Source organism: Elephantulus edwardii, unplaced genomic scaffold, assembly GCF_000299155.1.
Source record: "Elephantulus edwardii isolate Elephantulus edwardi_28Jun2011 unplaced genomic scaffold, EleEdw1.0 scaffold00115, whole genome shotgun sequence".
Taxonomy (NCBI): Eukaryota; Metazoa; Chordata; class Mammalia; order Macroscelidea; family Macroscelididae; genus Elephantulus; species Elephantulus edwardii.
In genome coordinates this window covers 1,152,079-1,174,799 of record NW_006399865.1, presented here as the reverse complement: position 1 = coordinate 1,174,799, position 22,721 = coordinate 1,152,079, and the positions used below count along the sequence as shown (strand labels likewise).

At 43.5% G+C, this 22,721-nt stretch overlaps 1 pseudogene; it reads right to left on the bottom strand.

The window, feature by feature from the left end:
- Positions 1 to 2,191: 2,191 nt before the first annotated feature.
- Positions 2,192 to 2,755, bottom strand: LOC102846139 (annotated as a pseudogene).
- Positions 2,756 to 22,721: the final 19,966 nt, after the last annotated feature.

The following is a 22,721-nucleotide window of genomic DNA, read 5'->3' as shown; positions in this document are numbered from 1 at the left end:
TGTCCAGTGAAACTGGGCGGCGTGAGTGAGAAATAAGCTTCAAGCCAAAGATCTATGTTGAATGAGTCACGAGAATGGTATCCCCGACTCTCTGTATTTGTTTCATTTCTTTCCATTGTTCCATCTCTGATCCACCTGTGTGGCCATCAGAGAATGAAAGCCATCATTGTTTGCACTCTACAGCTACATCACTAATATGTTTCTTTTAAACCAGGAAAAATAATGTCATGTTCTGAACTTTTCTATCTCATGGTAGACATTTTGAGGTTTCTCCCCCCCCCCAAGTAATTTTGGCACTCAATAAGGTCCTGTTTAAGTGAAAACTGAATAAAATTAAAACAAGTCTGTGAGAGCCAAAATACAACTTTAAGTTCATTGCCCCTGAATCTATCTCAAGAGTAGATTTGATGCACTTAACTCTAATGACCAAAGATCAGAGGAGTTGTGGAGTGACATCAAGGACATTATACATGAAGGGGGAAAATGTTAATAACAATGGATTCATAAACTACTGTACTACATGGTGGAGTCTAGAGGACTTTATGTTTAATGAAATAACTCAATCACAAAAGGACAAATATTGTGTAAGACTTGTAGTAACAGGAGGGTAATGGGGGGATGGGTGGGGATACAGAAACAGACAACAGACACTGTACAGGAACAGGACAAGGGAGGATCCACCAAGGAAGAAGCAGTGTAAGGCCAGCACTGGCTGTTGCAGTGGTAGGTAGGAACAGCATATGTATAACTGCTCAAGAGGAGAGGGAGAGTCAGGAATTGGGTTGAAACAAGGGAGAGAGGAGAATCATGAGGACAGCAGAGATTACTAGACATGGGGGCCAGAGGTGGGAAGTGGTGAAGGGACAGACAAGGTGCAGTGGGGCCTTGATGAAAAGGCACTGATCAATAGTAAGTAATTCTATAAAAGTCAATGTATAAGAATGACTGTATTAGAACCACCACCTCCAACAAATCACATAAAAAGGCCTTTTAAAAGATCAGAAAGAAAGAGAAGACCAAAATGGATGTCAGAAGACTCTGAAACTTGCTCTTGAACATAGAGAAGCTAAAGTAAAAGGAGAGAAATGGCCAAATAAGAGCGTTGACTAGAAGATTTCAAAGGACAAGTATTATATTGGAATGTGCAGCAATTTGGAGTTAGATATCCAAAAGGAAAGAACACGGTCAGCATTTGTTCAACAGCTGAAAGAACTGAAAAAAAGTTTCAAGCCTCAAGTTATAATATTGAAAGATTCCATGGGTAAATATTGAACGACACAGGAAATAGCAAAAGAAGATAGATAGAATACACAGCATCAGTATACCAAATGCAATTTGTTGGCATTGAACCATTTGAGGAAATAGCATGTGACCAAAAGGCAATGGTACTGAAGAATAATATTCAGGAATACCAACTGAAGTGTTTGAACAAATAGATGCCCCAGATATGCTCACTAGTCTATGAAAAAAAAAAAAAAAAAGGAAGACAGCTACCTGGTTCATCAACTTGAAAAGATCTATATTTGAGCCCATTTCCCCACCCCTCACACCCCCCAAAAAAATGATAATCCAACAGATTGTGCAAATTAGCAAACAATATAATTAACATCATATGCAGGCTACCTTTTGCTGAAGATAATGAAAAAATTATTGGAGTAGCACATACATAGGGAATGAACATAAATTCAAGCTGGATTCAGAAGAGGTAGTGAAATGGGGATAATAAAGATATCAATGCTGATATCAGATGGCTTTTATCTGAAAGCAAAGAATACCAAAGGGTGTTTACTTGTGCCTAATTGACAATGCAAACACGTTGACTGTGTCTATCATAATAAGAAATGGATAACAGTGGGAAGAATGGGAATTCCAGATCCCTTAGTGGAATTCAGGCGGCTTGGACCACTTACGCAAAGGCTCTGACTCACTTATGGTTCAAAGGCACCCGTGACTTGGAGAGAGAAAGAAGGAAAATCTCCTTCCGTGTAATTTATAACCCCAGAAGCCCGCTGAAGGGTCAGCTATGAATTGGTTCCAGCTCAGTCACAATGAGTTTTTGTTTTGTTTCTTTTTCCTATTACTTGTGCTCATGTGGATTGTACACATAGACCTAGAAGTAATTGTACAGACAGAGAAAGGAGATAGCACCTGGCTTAAAATCAGGAAGAATGAGCATCGAGGTTTCATCCTTTCACCATATCCTGATCTGTCTGCTGAGCAAAGAACCCGAGACTTTGAGTGGGCGCTGACAGGAGAGTCGGCCCACACCACTGTGCCCTTCCTTGTCCGAAGGTGCTGACAAGCACTGATGAGATAGCCCAGGCAGGTCCTGAAGTGCAGCTGGTAGTTTTTACTCTGAACATTTGGTTTCTTGGAGGCACAGACTATCTGGAGCTTCTTCCTTCACCCAATCTAAACTTTTCTTCTTAATCCAGTCTCAAAGCCCATCCACATTCCAGGAACATATTTTAAGTATGGCAGATTTACCACTCGGTGAGGTTTTCTGATCTGGAGGGTCCACATAAAAGACTGGAACCTCTCCAGCTGCCTCTTTTTCGTTTTCCTTTGCTCCAGTCTTACTCTTCTTGGCCTCTGACTCGGCCTTGGGCTCTTTGCTGTCCTCTGCCACAGTTCCCTTTCTCCCCACACTTTCAGCATCCCTGCAATAAATGCCTTCAGGCACTTGTTCCACGTCGTCCACTGCACCAAGATTTTTACCACCTTGGCCCAAAGAATGGACTGCATGCCCACCCATCTCCCCTGTTACCCTCCTTTTACTTCAGTAGCAGTCTTTACACAGTACTTGTCCTTTTGTAACTGAGTTACCCATCATTTATATACATTGTATTTCACACATTCCCTCATTCATAGTGTTTCATACATTTTATTCTCATACATTGTGTTTTATAAAATTAATCACCAGTGATCTTTGCCCACATAGCACCCTTTTTTATGTCTCCATATCGTCCATGTGACATTCCAGTCAAGGACTCGTTACTACTAGCCTGCAGTTGGCATCATCTCTCTCCTCCCTCACCCTTGGCCTGACCCTGATCACATGTGGGAGTGTGCTACCTATACACATTTAAAAGCTAAAGAAGCCACTTCTTGGGTCCTTGAGTGTACAAATGGTTAATGCAGTCAAACCAAATGTTTAGTTCATCTTTGCCTTCTCTCTTTATTCTTTACACACTCGCGTCTAATCTGTCATAAGCGTCTATCAACCCCATCTTTAAAGTATCTTGAATTCAGCACAGAGTTCAACTGCTACTCACCATTCCCACTCCCCACATGATCTCTCACCTGTATTACTGCCAAAACCTCATTAATGAGGTTCCCCTAGCTTCTGCCTTGACCTCTGTGCACAGCACACATACCAAAAACCCTGCTAAAATAAAAGGACCTACCTACACACTCAGAGTCAAAATTGAAATCCTGACTGCAGCTGATACAACTGGCAAGTGGCTCACGGTGATTGTTATGGATTGAATTATGTACTCTCAAATCTATGTTGTAAATCCTGACCTCTATGGTTAAATCCTGTGGTTGTAATCCCACCTGAGATTATGGTATTAGTGATCGTATCAGACAATTTCCACTTTTCGTTGGATCCCCTTTTTTGGGAGTTGGAATAAAAATGGATCTCTTTCAGTCAGTTGGCCACGTAGTGGTCCTCTGGATTTCTTGGCACAGCCTAGTGAGCACGTCCAGGGCTGCATCTATATGTTCGAATATGTCACTTGATATTTCACCAATTCTTGAGAACTTATTTTTTTACAATGCTTTCAGTGCAGCTTGAGTTTCTTCCTTTATTACCATTAGTTCTTGATCATACGCTACTTCCTAAAATGCAAGCAAAATCTCAATGAAGACTATTTAAAAACCGTAGATCAACAAGGAATTGCCAGACAGTCAAGCTGAATTTAGAAGAGGCCATATAACCAGAGGTGTCATTGCTGATGTTAGATTGATCTTGGCTAAAAGCAGAGAATAATAGAAGGATGTCTATCTGTGCTTTATTGACTATGCAAAAGGCTTTGACTGTGCGGTCACAACAAACTATGGCTAACACAGAAGAGAATAGGAATCCCAGAATGCTTAACTATGCTCATGTAAAACCTATACCTCAACCCAAAGGCTGTTGTCAGAACAGAGCAAGGGAACACCACATGGCATACAAAATCAGAAGAGATCAGGATTATATTCTCTTTCTATGCTTATTCAGTCTTTATGCTGAGTAAATAATTTGAGAAGCTAGACTATAAGAAGAATGTGGCATTGGGATTGGAAGAAGACTCATCAATAATTTGTGTTATATAGATGATACAACCTTGCTGGAAGTGAGACAGAGTTGAAGTGCTTGCTGCAGAAGGTAAAGGAGCACTCCTTTCCATTTGGATTATATCTGAACATCAAGAAGACAAAAATTCTCACCACTAGGCCAATAGGCAACATCATGACAGAGAAAAGATTGCATTTGTCAAATATTTCCTTTTACTTGGATCCATAATCAACACCCTTGGTGCCAGCAGTCAGTAAATCAAAAGATGAGTCACACTGGGGAAATCTGCTGTCAAGAACTCCCCAGAGTACTAAAGACCAAGAGACTAAGGTGCATCTGATCCAAGCCATGATCTTCTCAATAAATTGCTATGCATCTGCAAGTTAGATAGTGACTAAGGATAACAGAAGATTTGATGCCTTTGAGTTGTGATGTTAGAGAAGACAATTAATATTCCATAGACTATGAAGAGAATAAACAGGTAAGTCTTGGAGAATGTGAAGCCAGGATGCTCCTTGGAAGTAAGGATAATGAAAATGTGTCTCACATACTTTGGCCATGTTGTTAGGAGAGGCCAGTCCTTGGAGAAGGACATTATGCTTGGAAAGGTGGAGGTTCAGTGTAAGAAAGACCCACAACAAGATGGATTGACACGGTGACCGTAACAATGGACTCAGGTGTGTCGGTGATGGTGAGGATGGCAGGATAGGGCAAGTTTCAGATATGCTGTTTATAGGATCTCAATGGCCTCAACAACCCTTAACAACAACAACAGTTTCATTTGGGAATCGGTTTTTCATTATACTAAGACAAGATTACTGTAGAATATGTCAATCTCTTTTGATTTATAAAAGAGATTACACAAGCATGCTGGTGAACAGACATGAGGAGAAAGAGATGGCAAACCACATGAAAATCACCTAGGAGAAAAATGGCCTTCTCAAAAACTGACAGAGCTTCTCCTCAAAGATGGTTCTGTACTTCTAGCCTCTTAAACCTTCCAGTTGTTGAAGCCATCCATTTATGGCATTCTATTACTGGAGCTAGGTTGCTAAGACATATGCTTTTTGGCCTCCTTTTTGATTCTTCTCTCCTTCCCTTTTGTTGTCCCTGCACCAACCATTGACCCCTTGCTGTGCCCCAAACACACTGACATATACACTCTTCCCAGTCAGGTTTCAGAGGATGGATGGATGCCCAAGGTTGTCCGCAGCGGGGCTCATTTATGAGGTCTGTCTCTCAGAACTGGACAGTCCCACAGTGAGAGACTGTACCTCTTTCCCCCTCCGTGCCCACCACGCAGGCCCATGTGCTGAATTCCGGAAGCATGCATCCTGCCTCACCCCAGGCTGGACACAATTCTCCAGAGCAGCAGGGATACATGCTCTAACTCTTAACAGCAGCGGAAGAAACAGCTCACATGTTATTGTATGTTAGGTAGACAATTGAGACACTGCTGACAGAGTGAGTTATTTGTTAGGCTGCTAACTGAAAAGTCTGTAGTTCAAATCCCAAATAAGACAATGTCTTCCCCTAAGTCCTGGTAACCTGCTGGACGAGTCCAAGAATCAGAAGCAACCTGAGCTTGGGGGATTTGTTTGAGTAGGTAGGGACACTGCAGTATTTTCAATGAAGGTTCAAAATGACTGCTCTGGTGGTTCTTGTTCAGCCCTAGATCTCCTCCAACTTCTTTCACAGCCAGAGAATGCGTTATGCATTGGGTGCACAGTGTCTGTTTCATTCGGTTCCCTGCCATTTGAGTACGACCTGTTCTTATCCTCATCGAGTATTTCACTGAGGGAGACTTAAGAGAAGCCAGTCTACTCACTTTCCGTAAACTCATCTGCCACCCTTTTTACTCTGAGCTAACAGTCCATTCTCCTCTGGTGGGTTTATCCTCTGGTTTCTAATGGCAGAAGGCAATCAGACATTCTATCACTTGTATCAGTTTGTCGTCCTGGTGTGGCAGTATATATATTCCTGTGCCTCTGAAAGATATGCAAGTGGTATTTCAAATATCAGCACGGCTCTCCCAGGGTGGACAAGTTTCAGTCCTTATACAGACCAGGAAGAAAGGCCTGGTGATCTGTTTCTAAAAGAAGTTAGCCAGTGAAAAATACTATGTATTACAACAGAACATTGTCCAATACAGATGAGTCTCCTAGGTTGAAAGGTACTCAGTGTTGCAGACCTAGGGTCCCAAAGAATGGAATAATTTTATAATTATTAATAATGAGACAAAAAGCCAGGAATGAGATAGAACAGAGAGCATAAAACAGGGGGCCAGCAGTTCTTGACTGAAGACCCCAAGCCAAGCTTCTTTGTATCTTTATTGAAAATTATCAGGAAATAAATCACAAAGATAATTCAATGCAAATGGAGCCAAGCTCTTTCTATTGAAAACCTGCTTGACTCAGGAGGGAGGGTTTCTCAAATGCAAGAATTTGGTTTACCCTTAAGGATTACCTTGATGTCTCAGGGTGAACTCCAGCTCAGGAAGTAACAGTCCCTCTCTAGGGGGCCCCTTGCTGTCTCCTGTCTGCAGGGAACAAACAGCTCATTTTTTCGGATCTGCCACAAGAGAAATCCTAACTTATAAATCTGTGATTCCTTCAATTCCTGAACAAGGGTTTTCATATAATATTTGGTATAAAGTTTGGCTTCCCATAGTTCAAAATACACAGTGGCTGCAAAAATGGACTTGAGCCACCAGCCACTGTGAAGATGGGTTTCCTTCTGTTGTGCATGGGGGCTCTGTTAGTTGGTGCTCACTCCATGACAACTAATGATAACAACAATCATTCATCCAGTCCTAGTGATTCCTTCTACCAATGGGAGTGTTTTTACTCTAGAGAATCTCATAGTTCTGCCGTTAAGTAATGAAAACGGAATGGCATCAGTGGGCCTGCCTACTTTAGGCCCAGATTTGTGTAATGGGTTCTGGGCACACAAGAGCAGTGGCAGACAAACCCCAATCCACAGGCTTTGTGGATTTGCTTCTCCTGGGGCTCTTGTTTCCTGGGAATACATGTTTTGTCTGTTCTTTTCCTCACCGATTAGTGTCTGTTTTGAGGTGGAAATATTTCCCTGTTAGCCTCTCTCAAACTTGGACCCCAAGAATAACACAACAAGATAGGGAAACTCTACTCAAAGATCTGTTTTGTAGAAATAAAAGCTCTTGTCTATTTAAAAAAAAAATGTTTAGCTGGATGGACTTTGGGGAGTAGGAAAGAGAAGGGTTGTTTTCTAAATAAGGAAGAAAAATTGCTTCAATTTTCAGTTCGTTCTTTGACATCTTCCCTCATTATCCATCCTGTGTGTTCACCCTCTCCTGATCATCATGGCAGGAAAGCACGCAGGAAGAATGGCCAGCAGTAAACGCAAAAATGTGTCTCTCCCACTTCGATGCCCTACCAAATTACTTTTTAGGCATTCATTTTCCACTCTTCAAACAAAAGTAGTTATGCCACAAAGAACAGTCTTTCTGAAAGAGTCACTGTGATAGGCACTTCTGTTGGAGTCGTTGACTGTGCTGCATTCTGTAAGGGTTTCACAGACACATACCACTCAGGATAGTCAGAGCCTGTTTACCTCTAGATGGTCGATTTTCCACTCACAGCGCTGTCTGCAGAGGTATTGAATGCTTTCTCTCACCTCTGGCGGCGGTTTGGATTTCCCTGCCTGTGCTAAATGCCATCCAGAATCTTATTTGATTTTTAAAACTAGCTTTCTAAGGCTCGAGTGAGCACATGACAGGATCAATAGAAGGTTAATAATCAGTAATGAGCGAGATCCCCTGCCCTTGAGAGCCAAGGAATGAGACCACAGCATCTTTTGGGCTCTGCCATCAACTCAGTTTAAACTTTGAAGTCAAAGCAGAGTGAATGGGCGCAACTATTTCCTCGGGGGCACAGCGGAGGAAGCTCCTTCACCTTCAAAGGGCCTGAGAAGGCCCCATACCTTCCAGGGGTAGGCAGGCCTCAGAGTCTTCCTTCCCTTTGACTGAAGGTGCATGGAAGCCGTGGCCAATGGCAGGCCGGGGCAGGGGTGTGGACTGGACGCGGACTCTGGGTGCCTGGTGTGTCAGGCTCTCAGACACTGCGCTTGGGGCCTTTCTTCTGGTTGCACTCAAGCCTCCAACCTTTCATTAAGTAGCCAATCATATTTGTGAACCAGTGGCACCACCCAAAGACTTGAAAATTAGTTTGAATATGGAAGAGTGATCTTTAGAAAGCCATTTTCATTCTTTGCTGTCATGTATGCACCACACTGACGCTGCTTGTTTTTAGATCCTCCCCACAATTCTCCATCTTCGGCCCTTGAAATGCGTGCCTTGTCGATTCCGCTGCTGTGCTGAAGTCTCTAACATGTTTTGTTCTTGATTCCCTTCCCTGTCAGCACATCAGAGAGACCCCCGATAACTGCACAGAGAAGGACACTGTGCCAGAGGACGCCATCTCTCCGTCCTGCCACCGTCGCCTTGTCTGGGCTTGTGTTCTGCGCAGAAGCAGCCCAGCTCCCTCGCCTCGGCCAGGCTTCCTGGGCCGACACCATGCAGTGTTTCACTCACTCATTACTCCGAATTGTTGGCGCTTTGTGCCCCAGCTGGGCCAGAATCGTGTGCTGTTTGGTGTCAGAATGTGATTCTTCCTCATCTCTGACTCCTAACCTTCCTGCCAGGAGATTTTAGAGAATTCTCTCTTCTGGGTGACAGTCCTATGAGAACGTAGTAATGTTGACTTGGCCCTGTTATATGGAAGGCCACTGGTGTGTGGCCTCTCTGATGTACACAAGCCCTTTGTGATGATACAAATCTGTGGGGAAATGTTGACCTAGTACAAAGAAGGTGGTGCTGGTTGCTCTCTTCTCGCTCATGGTTGGTAGCAGTTTAGATTGATAGAAGGAGATTGGTGGCACAGTGTATTGGACTGCGAACCGAAAGGTCAGCATTTTGTGTCTGCTCCTTGGGAGGGGATGAGGTCTGCTTCCTAATGGACGGTTGGGATGAGTTCACCTCGCCTAAAGGACAGTGGGGTTTCCGTTGATTTTCTACAGCAATTTGGGAAGCAGTTGCTAAACTGAAAAGTTGGCACTTCAAACCCAACTGACAACCTGCCCCCAGAAAGATTACTGTCTAGAAAGCCCTTCGGGACAGTTGTGTTCTGTCACCTGGGACTACCGTGAGTTGGAACTGACAACAGCATGACAGGAGAGATGGCGTTGGGGAATCACCACCTCACTGCTGAATGAGGGCCTACAGCAAGGCCACCTCTGCTGGGAACAGTCCTGGTGGAGAGCTTTGTTCAGCACCCTCTTGCTGCTGTTCACTTTTCTTTTGTTTTTTGTTTTTTTTTTTCACTTGTACTTCATCTCATGGAAGTACCTGCGCTTTTCTCTACCTACTCACAGTACTTTCTGCTCACTCATCCTTCTGTGTCCTAGCTGACTCTTTGCAATGAGATCGCCTCTGCCAGGCTCCGGGCTCTGTGAAGGACCTCAGCCTGGACCTCCTTCAGCTGTGGGGACCTCAGCCCCAGAACCCACCATCAAACTATCACACAGATGGCCCCGGAGTCTTTGGCACTGTTCTCACCAAGGCCTGTGTCTTCCACCAGTGTGTCTGGGTGGATTTCCAATTCATAGGAGGTGACTCTGGCACGATTTCCATGGCCCAAGGCTCCACTTCTTGTCACCTAAAATGACTGTTGCTGGAGCCGAGCTGCCATGTGTTGAGGAAGCCCAAGCCCCATGCGACAGCCCGAGCAGAGAGTAGCTGTGGCTCAGGCCAGCAGTACCCAGGTGACTGCAGTCCTGCACTGAGGTGCCCTACCTGAGGCCACTGGCCCCTTAACTGCAGGAGTGAACTAATCGAGTGCTGTCATTTTAAGCCACTAGAGGCTTGAGGATGAGTTATCATGCCGGAATGGAAAACTGAAATTGTGTTCAATAATTATCTTCTGGATGAGTGAATAGGGCCATTGACATTGTCAGATGCCTGGAATTAGTACAGCTGGGTGATCTATTTCAAGCATTTGTGGGAGAAAATAATTAGACCAAGGAGAGACATTGGTATATGTCAAAAATAAAAAAGAGGAAAAAGAAAGGCAAGGCTCTGGCAAGAAAAAGATACACTGATATCACAGCTAACACACCAGCAGTTCCCTGGGCTCCCTAAGAAAACCTTAGGTAACTGTAGTCTGATCTTAGCCCCACCATCAAAAGCTCCCCTTTTCCATTCTTGGCCACAGTGGAGGGAGTAGTCTGTGGGAATGGCATTCCTGTTGGGCAGGGAGTTTTTGCTATGTTGTTGGCACCAGAATTCTTGAAGGGCTTAGAACTACGCCCAGCACAGTGGAGACACATGGTAAATACTTGCTGAGTCAAGAAAACAATTTTAGTTGGCTGCAGTCCAATCTAGGATAGTGCATATATTAACATCCAAAAAACAAAGCTCCTGAACCAGCTCATAGCTGACCCTCCAGTGGTTTTTCGGAGGCTGTGACTCACATGAGAGAAGAAGATTGCCCATGTTCCTCTGGAGGAGCACTGTAGGATTTGAGCGGCCTGCCTTGGGGTAGACAGCACAGCTCATTACCCACTGGGCCACCAGAGCTCATCTTTTTTATTTAAAGTATGTTAATGTAGATTATTTTTGTTTGTCTGGCACCATGTTGTCTTGCTTTTGATAAATGGGCCTCTCTTGTGATATGTTATAAATTATCACCTCTGTGTGTGAATGGGACAGGATCCCGGCAGGCTCTGTCTTACCAGAGGGGTGTAACTCGAGTCACACCTTTGCTTGAGTCACACCTTTTATCTTACAAGAAATAAAAGGAGAGAAAAGAAAAGGTCCTCACTACTACCAAGAAAGGTTCAACTCCATCTGGAGATGCCTGGGAAGAAAGACTTGGAGGTGGTCAACTTCTGAGAAGCCAGTCATCGAAACGCGGTGCAGCACAGTTCTGCCCGGATGTACACGGGGTTGCCAAGGGTTGGAGTTAGCTGGATGGCAGCTGATTATTCGAATCAGTAATTTTTAGCATGCAATGTATCAGAGAGGCCAAAGCAAGTTTGACATTTTGTGGGGAAACTTTTCTTTAACTGTGAAACTGTCATCAGGATTGTAAGACTCATTATGAAAACAAGAGGAAATTTAGAACCAATTACAATCCTGTTGCTAAATCAGCATCGACATTCATCTTTGAAATTAAAATTACAACTCTGAAAAAGCTGAGATCTTTGCATTGAATTCTTTCCATTTAGGTTTTGTGTGTTCTTTTACAAGCAAAAATTACACTCAAGTTTCAAAGGGATGTGCATATTTTAGAGTCAGTCCCTTTCTGGTTAATTGTCTTTACTTGGAAAACACCTTAAAACATTTTTTTTTGAGATTAAAAAAACAAAGCAAAACAAAATCAGCTTTATTGTTTGACTAAGAAAGTGGAGAATACAAAATTACAAACCTGCAGCAAGCCATCAAACTCTGTGTCCTTCTGTACCAATCCCTGGAGCACATAATGTTGGTGGTCACTTAACCTGAAATACTGGATGGAATATTTGAAGCTGGATTGTCCCTGGGAGTCTGGGAGGTGTGTCATGCTAACATTCAGCCTTCAACTTCAGTGTCCAGCTGCATCTTCCAAACGCAAGCAGGTCTGTTGTTGTTTGCTGCTGTCAAGTTGGCCTCAAGTCACAGAGACTCTGTGCATGGAGGAAGGAAGCACGCCCACTCCTGCATGAAAATATTACCTTAGAATGCATAGATGGGTCGAGTACCTTGAATTAATCAGGTGGCTCCAATGCCATCCCAAGGATCCTTATAGAAAAAGTTAGGAGGAAGGCCTTCAATGAGATTAACTGATATTATAGATGCCACAATGGGCTCAAATATAGCAGAGATGATGAGGATGACACAGTGGTTTGTCTGTTGTCTCTAGGACTGCTAGAAGATGGAACCAACCTGACACCACCTAACAACAACCCCACCACAACAAATCTTTGTGGAAGAAAAATGCAAGGTCTTTCTCTGAGAGTCACTGGGTGGGCTTCAATGCCAGTCTTTCTGTTAGCAGCCAAGCACCTCGCCTCTATGCCACCAGGACTCCTTGAAGCAAGGAGGAACAGTTAAGAAATAAGCTTCCCATTGTGGTTCATATTCCCTCAAGTTTAAGTGTTTGTAGGAAGACCAGAAAACTGACCAGAAGTCAGTCTGAAAGACATCAGTTTATTGCTCGAGGAGAACTTAATTAGAGGAGAAGAGGACAGCACTGTATCTGGAGGTGGCTGTCTGGATTCCTTGTAGAGTCCATACAGTTGCTATGAGGCAGAACCGGCACAGTGATACCAAATAACATCTCCTTTATCATCTCAGGGTCCTTATGAAGAGAGCCAGGAGGGTCAGGGGGAGAGGAAGAGGAGTGAGGTGGAAGCCAATGGTACTCTGGTGAGCCAAGCCCTGGGTGAAGTGAGGGACCGACTGTCCCCCAACATGAATGAACACCTTGGGTTTAGCCCTGTACAGACTCTCTTGGACCTCCATACCAGTTGCCATCAATTCACCTTCAACTCCTAGCAACTTTGTGCATATCCAAGTAGGATTGTGCTCCAGAGGATTTTCAGTGGCTGTTACCTTAAAGGAAGTAGATCACCAAGCCTTTCTTTGCAGGAACCTCTGGGTAGACTTGAACCTGTAGCCTTTCATTTAGCAATGAGCATGTGCACTACTTGCATTGTACAGGGACTTCCTGACCTCTAGAATTATAGGATGATCAGTTTGTGGTGTTCTACGCTCCTGAGTTGGCAGTAATTTACTATAGCTATTGCCAAGGCCGACACTAGTGCAGGAAGGGGGGAAACCTTCCCATGGAAGGGAGAATGAACACAGTCACAGGGCAGTCAGCACAGCAGCCTCCGAGTTGTATTCCTCAGTGACACGTTTGGGACAGTGGACAGGAAGCCCAGAGATGTAGACGAAAAGGAGGTAGAGACGGGCCCTATGCTCTTTGAAGAAAGACACTTTTAAAAAAAATTTTATTTTGTGTGTGTGTATCAGATCTGACTGGTACAGGAGGAGATTACCCCTCCTTCTCCTGCAGAGCATCTGGAGGATTCAAACCTCATACCTCTGGAATTGCATTGCAGCTTCTTGCCACAAGGCCACCAGAGCTCCCCTGAAGGAATACACTTTTAGGATTTCCTCTGGGAATTTCAGTCCAGCTTGTGCATAACTTTGTAAACGCCCTCTAGTTCCAGGTTCTGGTTGTGTACCTGCCCACACACCTGCAGGTCCGGCCCTGCACAGGATTTACAAGGAAAATGCTGACCTCATGTTCAACACCTCCCCCAGGGGTCATGGAAATTCACAACCTGGAAGGAGCCTTTTAGGACTTAAAACGAAAGGCTCCCGGTCAATATGACTGTCTTACTATTTATTGCTTCAATACTGAATGCATAAAAGGAAAATTGTTGCGTGATTGAAAGGTGGGTGGTATTTATCTTCCCATTTCCTTCCTGTGCCCAGTGCACTCTAAGATTCATCTTTGCATCCCACCACAAGGCTGTGACTCACGTTTCCACCACCACTCACAGAGCCCCCTTCGCCCTCCTGGCCCCCGAGGCTGCTCTGCACACGTCACACAAGTATTCAGAAGACTGCAGTCCATTGGAGCCAGCATGGACGTCAACAGGAAAGGGGAAAATGGACTCAAACGAAAGAATGAGACGGGGGAGGGAGCACTATAAAAAGACAGAGGGATAAAAATACAAGGAAAGCAGCCACCAAATTGCAGAAGATGGGGGAAGAGAAGACATCCAACATCTCGATAGAGGGAGAAACAGTGTCAGCAGCCAGATGAATGTGGAAAAGTACACCAAAAAAGGGAGGTGGGAAGAAAGACAGCCAAACTGAAATGAGTAAAAATAGAGTGACAGTTTCCCTTCAGGACACGCTTTAGAGACTCTAGAAAACAAACTCCCTCCTACCAGCCTCTAAGTCCTCTCCAACTCCGCCTCTGATTGCCTTCCTCGCCTCTTTCCTCCAACGGCCTCCCCCTACCCCCAAATCACAAATTTACCACCACCTCCAAAACCCAAAACCCATTGCCCTGAAGTCAATTCTGACATGTGGAGTTCCCTTGAGTACCCTGTCCCATTCACCACCACTCCCCAAAACAAAAAATTGAAACCTGTTGGCTTGGAATGGATTTTAACTCATAGCAGCTCCCCATACACCCTGCCCCATCCTCACAGCCCTCCAGCTTGTCAGTGTGTGATGCAGTATTTCCACTGGTCTGCCTCTTTTCTATATTTCAGTGGGATAAAAGAGGATTTCGGGATTAAGGAACATTCTGGAAACAACAGGGTGTGGTTCTGTAGCTCTCAAGCTACAGTGATCTCAAAATTGGGCACACAGTTATCTCTCAGAGAAAACGTCAGATGCAGGCTTCAGTGTCATCAAATTAGTCCTTTTAATATGAGTAATGAACTCAGTCAAAAATAGATGGCAGTATATGGCTCCAAATGTAAACATTTTCAAAAAGATGAACTAGCTGGCATAAAATATTCACAAGTTCTTTTTTCACTCTCTTGTGGTATCAAGGGCAGGCAGTCACATTCTAAAGAAAAAGGGGGTGGGGGAAATGCTGCCGTTGGAACCGTCTGGCTTGTAGTCTGTCTCTGGCTTCCAGTCAGAGCATTTTTTTTTCAGAGCAAGAAAGTCTGTTTGAGCTCAAAGCCGCAGCAGGAATTTCCCTCATGCGTGCAGAGGGCAGTCTGGGAGATGAGGCGTCCTTCCTGAGGCTCGCCTTGCAGCCAGAGAACTGATGTCCAGGGAGAGAGACACAGGGCTGGCAGGTAGAAGTGTCCGTGGATTATTTGCAGGTGGGCATTAAGAACTCCCAGAAGGCTAATGCAGAGTCAAGTAGCTCCAGAGAACAGGATCACCTATGAACGTGGAATTCATTCTTTCAGGAGCCAGAGAATAAATGACTGTGATCTATGGAATCCTCGTCTTCCAGGCAGGACACCTGGGTTCAATTTCTGGTCAATGCACTTCACGTGCAGCCACCACCAGTCTGTCACTGAAGGTTCACTTGTTGCTATGATGCTGAACAGGTTTCAACAAAGCTGCTTTCTAGACAAAAGTACAACAGGGGAAAGGTCTGGCAATCTACATCAGAAAATCAGCCACTGAAGATCACTTCACTCCTGACCACAGCCAATCTTGGGGATGATGTGAGATAGGACAGTGTTTTTCTCTGCTGTATATAATCACAGTGAATTGGGGCTGACCCCAAACTGTGTGTTTGCCAAGGGCAGAAAATGCGCTTCCATCAACCCAAGCTCCCACGCACTGTGTGCCTGGCCTCTCAATCAGTACCCATTGAATTCCCTCTTTAAATTCAGCACAATCTATCACTAAGTATTTGGGTTTAGAGATCTTTTAATTAATCACATTGAATTCATTACCTTCCCTTCAGGCATGAAGCTACCTCTGTCTCATTAGAGGCTGTGTCCAAATGAAAAACCAGATCACTAATTCTTTCTGCTGTGTTTTAATTCATGTTCTCTTCCGTTCTGTGTCGTGGCTTCTAGTTTTTTAAACAGATCAAGTCAGGTATCATCTTTTAACATGCACTGGTCTTAGATTCTGACTTCTTCAGAATGCAAAGCTTCGGATTGCATAGAAATGCAAAGCGGACAGGGCAATAAGAGGGTGTCTAGACTAGGGAAAACCGGACATGGGGCCACAGAGCCATGAGTGTCTCTCTGAAAGGGCCAGAGGGAGTAAGAACAGCACAGGCCCTCCGGGTCCCTGAGGAGAAAGCGGGTAAAGAGCCTGTAGCCCCACCCCACGGTGCCTCCAAGAGCCCCAGCAGCAGCAATATCACGGTTATGGTACCAACAATGGGGTTTGTTAGGGAAGTGAGTTGAGGCAAAGAATAGCTCAGAGTAGTCCAGGCGTTAGCCCGACAGTTCCAATGCACAATTCCTCAATAAGTCAAGGCTCCAGTTTCAGTTCAGCAGTCAAATCCAAATCATCCAACAAGGTTTGCCTCAGAATAGTTAACAACCGTACCATCCAGCAAGATTTGCATCAGAGCAGTTGTAAGTCTGCTTCTCCTTCAAACACCTGGCAAGAACAGTCAGACTTGTAACTGTGGCCAACACAAATGCAAAAAGCCTCGAGCCAGAGTGGTTAGGAGTCAGTGCTGATTTGAAAGCACCTAACAGCAGCGTTTCTGTATGTTGTTATCATGTGCTGTGGAGTCGCCTGCGACCCTTTGTACAACAGCTCTGAAGCCTGCCCTGTCCTGAGCAATCTCTTTCTTCTTCCCTGACACACCTCATCCTATTACCCCAGTCACTGAGTCAATCCATCTCATCCCGGATTTCCTCTCTTGCACTGTCCCTCCACCCTTCCAAGCGTGGTGTCCTTCTCCAAGGATTGGTCCCTCGTGGCCACGTGCCCAAAGTATGTGAGATAAAGCTTCAAAATCCTTGCCTCCAAGGAGCAATTTGGTTTCACCTCTCCAGAACAGACCTGTTTGTTCTTTTGGCAGTCCACGTCATGTTCAACACTCTTCTCCAGCACTAGAACTCAAAGGCATTGATGCCTCTATCATCCTTAGTCATTGTCCAGCTCTGGTATGCATAGCAAGTAATTGTGAAGGCTATAGCCTGGATCAGGTGCACCTTAGTCTCCAGACTGACATCATTATTCTTCAGTACTCTAGAGTGTTTGGGTTTTGTTGTTTATTTTTTTTTTCTTGTTGTGTACCATCGAGTCAGAGCCAACTGGCACAGGAGGAGATTGTCCCTCCTTCTCCAGTGGAGCATCTGATGGATTTGAACCGTGTACCTTCAGGATTGCAGTTTAGAGTGGTTGTGACATCAGACTTTCCCAATGCAATTTGTCTTTTTATCTCCTGACTTCTGGTGCCAAAAGTGTTGTTTGTGGAACCAAGCAAACTGAAATTGTGAACCATCTCAATCTCTTCTCTGTATATTGGCTCAGTGGTGAGAATCTTTATTTTCTTGATGTTGAGCTTTAATCCATAGCAAATACTTCAGTCCTTGACCTTCTGCAGCAGATGCTTCTGGTCTTCCTCAGTCTCAGCAAGCAAAGTTGGGTCATCTGCATAACAAAGGTTGCTGATCTAAATTTATTCCCATATTAAAAAAAAAAGGTGGCCCAACAGAATGTGGAAAACTGTCAAACAGTATCACTTGTGTCATGTGCAAGCAAGACCCTGCTGAAGATTATCCAGAAATATCTGGAATAGTATATTAGCAGAAAACTTTCTCATGTGCAAGCTGGGTTTAGAAGAGACAATGGCACTAGGGACATTATAGCCAACATTAGATGGATCTTAGCTGAAAGCAGAGAGTACCAGAGGAATGTCTGTGTTTCATTGACTGTGCAAAGGTATTTGTTTTGTGTGGATCACAACAAACTGGCTAGCTTTGAGAAGGATGGGGATCCAAGAACACATAATTGTGCTCATGTGAAACCTATACTAGGACCAGGGAGCAGTAATGAGAACAGAGCAGGGAAACATTGCATGGTTCAGGATCAGAAAAGGTTTGTATCAGAGATGTATCCTATCTCCATCCCTTTTCAATGTATATGTGATCAGATCATTTAGGAGGCTGGACTTTATGAGGAGGAATGTGGCATTGGGAGTGGAGGAAGACTCATCAACAACAGTGTCTAAGTCCCTTCTGGCCTGCTGGTGTAGTGCGCTGTCTGCTGAGCTGAACTAGTCAGTTGTTTGAATCCATCAGGCACTCTGTGGGACAAAGATGGCTAGTCTCCTCCTCAGAAGCCCCGTAGATGGTCTTACTGCATCAGATTTGATTCAGTGGCAGTGTGTTTTTGTAGGACCCATGTCTCAGCAGGCCCTAAATATTTTACATTTATTGGTCTACCTAATTCCCACCACAACTCAGGTAGGAAGTAGTAGGAGCTCTGGGCCTTTGTGCTAAGGAGTTGCACTGGCAACCCAAAGGCATGGTGTTTGAATATACCAGCTGCTCCATGGGAGAAAGATGGGTAGTCTTCTCCTGTGTGATTTACTGCCTCTGAAAACCCGCTTGAGTGTCAGCTATGAGTTGGTTCCAGCATGATGGTACATAACAACAACAACAACAACATTACCCTCATTTTATAGATGAGGAAACTGAGATTCTGAGAGGTTAAGGTCATTTTTTCTGGGTGTTTGGTGCTGAGTGATGCTGTTAGGTGCTGTCACGTTGAGTATGACTCGTAGCAATGCTATGAAAAGTTAATCTGAAGCCTGTCCTGTCCTGTGCCACCTTCACTATCTCTGATACACTTGAGCCCATTGCTACAGTCACTGTATCAGTCCATCTCATTGAAGGTCATCTTCTCTTTTGCTGACACTCCACCTTTTCAAGCATGGTATCTCTTTCCAAGGAATAGCCCTTCTAACAACATGGCCAAAGTATGTGAGACAAAGCCTTGCCTCTAAGGAGCACTCTGGCTGCACTTTCTCCAAGACATCTGTTCTTTTGGCAGTCCATGGGATACTCAGTACTTTTCACCAATATTACAGCTCGAAGACATCTATTCTTCTGTCATCCTTAGTCATTGTTGAACTTTCAGATGCATAGCAAGTACTTAAAAAGACAGTGGCTTGGATCAAGTACACCTTAGTCTTTTTAAACTGGCAACGTCACTCTTCAGGAGTTTGGAGAGGTCCCTGATAGCAGACATTCCCGGTACAACACTTTTTTTTTTTTAATTTCTTAACTGCTGGTACCAAGGATGTTGATTGTGGAACCAAGTAAGATTCAATTCATTTTTTAAAGATTAAATTCTTGATCATTTAAATCTTTTCTCCATCTATGCTGATGTTGCCTATTGCCCCAGAGGTGAAGACTTTTGATGCCACATTCTTCCTCATAGATTTCAGCTGCTTAAATGATTTCCTCAGCATACAGATTGAGTAGGTATGGAGAAAACATACAGCCCTGAAACACACCTTTCTGAGTGATGAGCTCTATACTTGTGATGCACTCGTGCTTTTAATATAGCAAGCATTTTGATTCTTTCTGGAAATAAGTCAGGCATTTTGGTGGAAGGAAATAGGCAACTGAAGTACAGCAGGTTTATGTTTGTGTGTTAACCTGGTGATCTGCTCAGGTAAAGATGACAGGCTTGGAAACTCTCTGGGGAAGTTCTGTCAAATGGGGTCACTGCGAATTGCAAGTCAAGTCAGTGACACACAACAAGGCCAGAGGGCAATGGGCATGACTTTGAAATCAGGGACTTTGTCCAGAGTAATCTCTGAAAAGTTCTCCTCACTGGAATGGAGATGTGGTTACTGGAGTTCTGGCTGGTGACTCTTTGAGGAACAGATCGTAGGAGGAGATCTGACCGTGCTGGTGGCCGCACTGCATTTGTTAACCAGCTGGGATGGAGGCCACCAAGGCCGCTGGCCTCCTCGGGCAGATGTTAGCGATGGCCTTTGAGTGAGACTGATTTCCTTCCCAGCATCTTGGACAGGGTTGCTTACTTTGCTGCCAAAAGAAAGCGGACAAAGGGAGGCTTTTTAGGGACAGTGTGTTCCTCATCTTCTCTTTGTGGGTAACATCAGAAGGAGTCAGAGTGACCTGGGCCTCTGAGCCTCTGTGCTCAGATGCATGCTGTACCCTAAGGGGATGACTAATTGGAATTCAAAGGAAGTTTAAGGGCACAGAAGATAGATCTTTCTCTGCTACTTTTTATTCCAAAGGGATGGTGTTTTTCAGTCCTTCGTTTTTTATGCTGCTGCAGCTAAAATAAGAACATTTCCTAGGCAGTCATGAAAAATCCTATCTTTACTTAAAAAGCAATTTAAAACCAAAAAGCACCCTTCTTCTGCAAATCCTTTCTCAAATGCCACTGTGTTTTCTCTGAGATGACAGCTCATTGTATTTTGGCCTATTATCTGACATTTCTCATCACAGCTGGGTCTCTTCCAGTGGCTTTAATTACCCAGTAACTGAGTAAAGGTCATTTCATCTCAATCAAATTTATTAATCACCCACATTTTATCCTCATTAACATTTTCCCTATTTACATGAGTCTGGGTGCCTCAGTGATTCCATCAGCATTATTAAGATGTTAATGCTCCGGCTGGCTTGCTAAGCAAGTCACCTGCTTTCTCCTATTGGAGTCTGTTTCTTGTTGGTGGGCTTTTAAGAGTAAGGCATGTATGCAAACTTTGTAAACAGACTAGTATAAAATAAAAATGTTATTGGGGGTAAAAAAAGAGTAAAACCAGAAACAATTCTGACTCTGTTGGGTCAGAGAGTACAGGTTACCCATGGGCATTCCCACTGCTGCTTGGTTGGAAAGTGGGTAGCTGAGAGTTGTTGACCTGGCTTGACACAATGGAATTCTTCTCTGGGTGATTATGTAATTCTTCAGCCCCAGAGACATCAGTCTTTTGCTTTATAACAACACTTTAATAAAAGCAGCGACTTGAAACTGTTAATTGCAAACAGTGCAAAGTTATTCACTGTCACCACTGTCACCCAACCTTGTCCTGGAATTGCTAGCCAAAGCAATTAAGCAAGGCAAAGAAATAAGGATAATGATTGAAAATGAAGAGGAGGAACCTGCCATTATATGCAAATTAAAAATATCTGGACATTAAAAATCCAGAGACTATTCCAATTTAAAGCATTACAAGATTGAGCAATGTGTCCGGATGAAAACAAATGTACAAAAAAACACTGATGTTCTCTTATACCAAAACTCATTATGTGTCAGCAAGTCAGAACCTACTCATAGCTGAGCCTCCAGCAGTTTTTCAGAGGCTGTAAATGGAACCAGAGGAGATTGCCCATCTTTCTCTAGTGGAGCAACTCCTTACCAACTAGACAGTGTTGTTGTTGTTGTTGTTGTTGTTGTTGTTGTTATGTGCTGTCGAGTCACCTGAAACTCATAGCGACCCCATGTACAACAGCTCTGAAGCCTGCCCTGTCCTGAGCCAGTCTCACTGACTCCGACACACCTATCCCCATTGCCCCTGTTACTGTGTCAATCCATCTCATCCGGGGTCTTCCTTTCCTGTGCTGTCCCTCCACCCTTCCGAGCATGATGTCCTTCTTTAACAATTTGGAAACACTAGACAATAGGCATTAAATGTAAGAGGAAGAAAACCTCCCATTTACTATACCAACACAGCCTCTAAAGTAACTAGAAATGCTCCCAATGAAAGAGGTCCCATTTCTGAATGAAGAAAAATGACAAAACTATTAAATGATACAAAAAGACATAAATAAATGGGACTGCATAAGTACTCTAATGGACAGACTTTATAAAAATATCATTTCTCTGTAAAGGAATGATTAAATTAAAAACAAGTGTATTAACAATCTCAAGTTTTGTTTTGGTGTTTGGTAAATAAGTATATATTTGTGCATAACAGCAAACTTCCAAAAAATGACCTAAATAAGTCTGAAAGATAATAACATGAAGAGGAATCCTTTTGTAATTAAAAATAAAGATTAATGACTGAGTACTGCAATAAGGGGCTATTCCTTGGAGAAGGACATGATGCTGGCAAAGGTGGAGGGTCAGCAAAGGCAAGGAAGACCTTCAATCAGGTGGATTGACGTGGTGACTGCTGCAATGGGTTCTTGTGTGTCAGGAAGTGTGAGGATGGCCAGGATAGGAAAGGGTTCAGATCTTTTTTTCATAGGGTCACTATTAGTTATACTCTACTTAACAGCACCTAACAATAACAACAACAGCTGCAATAAAATGACAAACTACAGGACTTCAAAACTGAACCACAAATACAAGCTCTAGTATATATATCTATATATCTGAATTCATTAAGTAGTTCTGCCATCTTTGATTTCTAGTATAGAAATCATGAAGTTCAATCTGAATCTCCCAATTTACATAGTGATAAAGACATAAATATGAGAAACAGAACATTGAAATTATTTACATAAAATGGCTAATATCTTTATAATCTTAGAATATAATATAGTTTTTCTTTATATCAAAACAGATGAAAAGCAAAACACATAAAATAGTGATATGTTTTTATAAAAATCTAAAATTTCTTTGTAACATCAGTTATCATAAGTTTAAAAGTGAAAGATACACAACAGAATCAAGATTATATATATTGGAAGCAGCAGTGGCATCCACTTCCTAAACAACATGCCTCTGGAAACTCTATGAACTTTGAGAAATATCGATAGTTGTAGAGGGCCTTCAGGCCTTTTGTTCATAAGATCACTATGAGTTGTGCTCGACTCGAAGGCAATCCACGACAACAACAACAACAACAACACACACACACACACACACACACACACACACACACACGTGTATATATATTTCAAAATTTGACTCAGAAAAGGATCTTGGAATGAAGGATACCATAGCTGATGTCAGATAGATCCTGGCTTA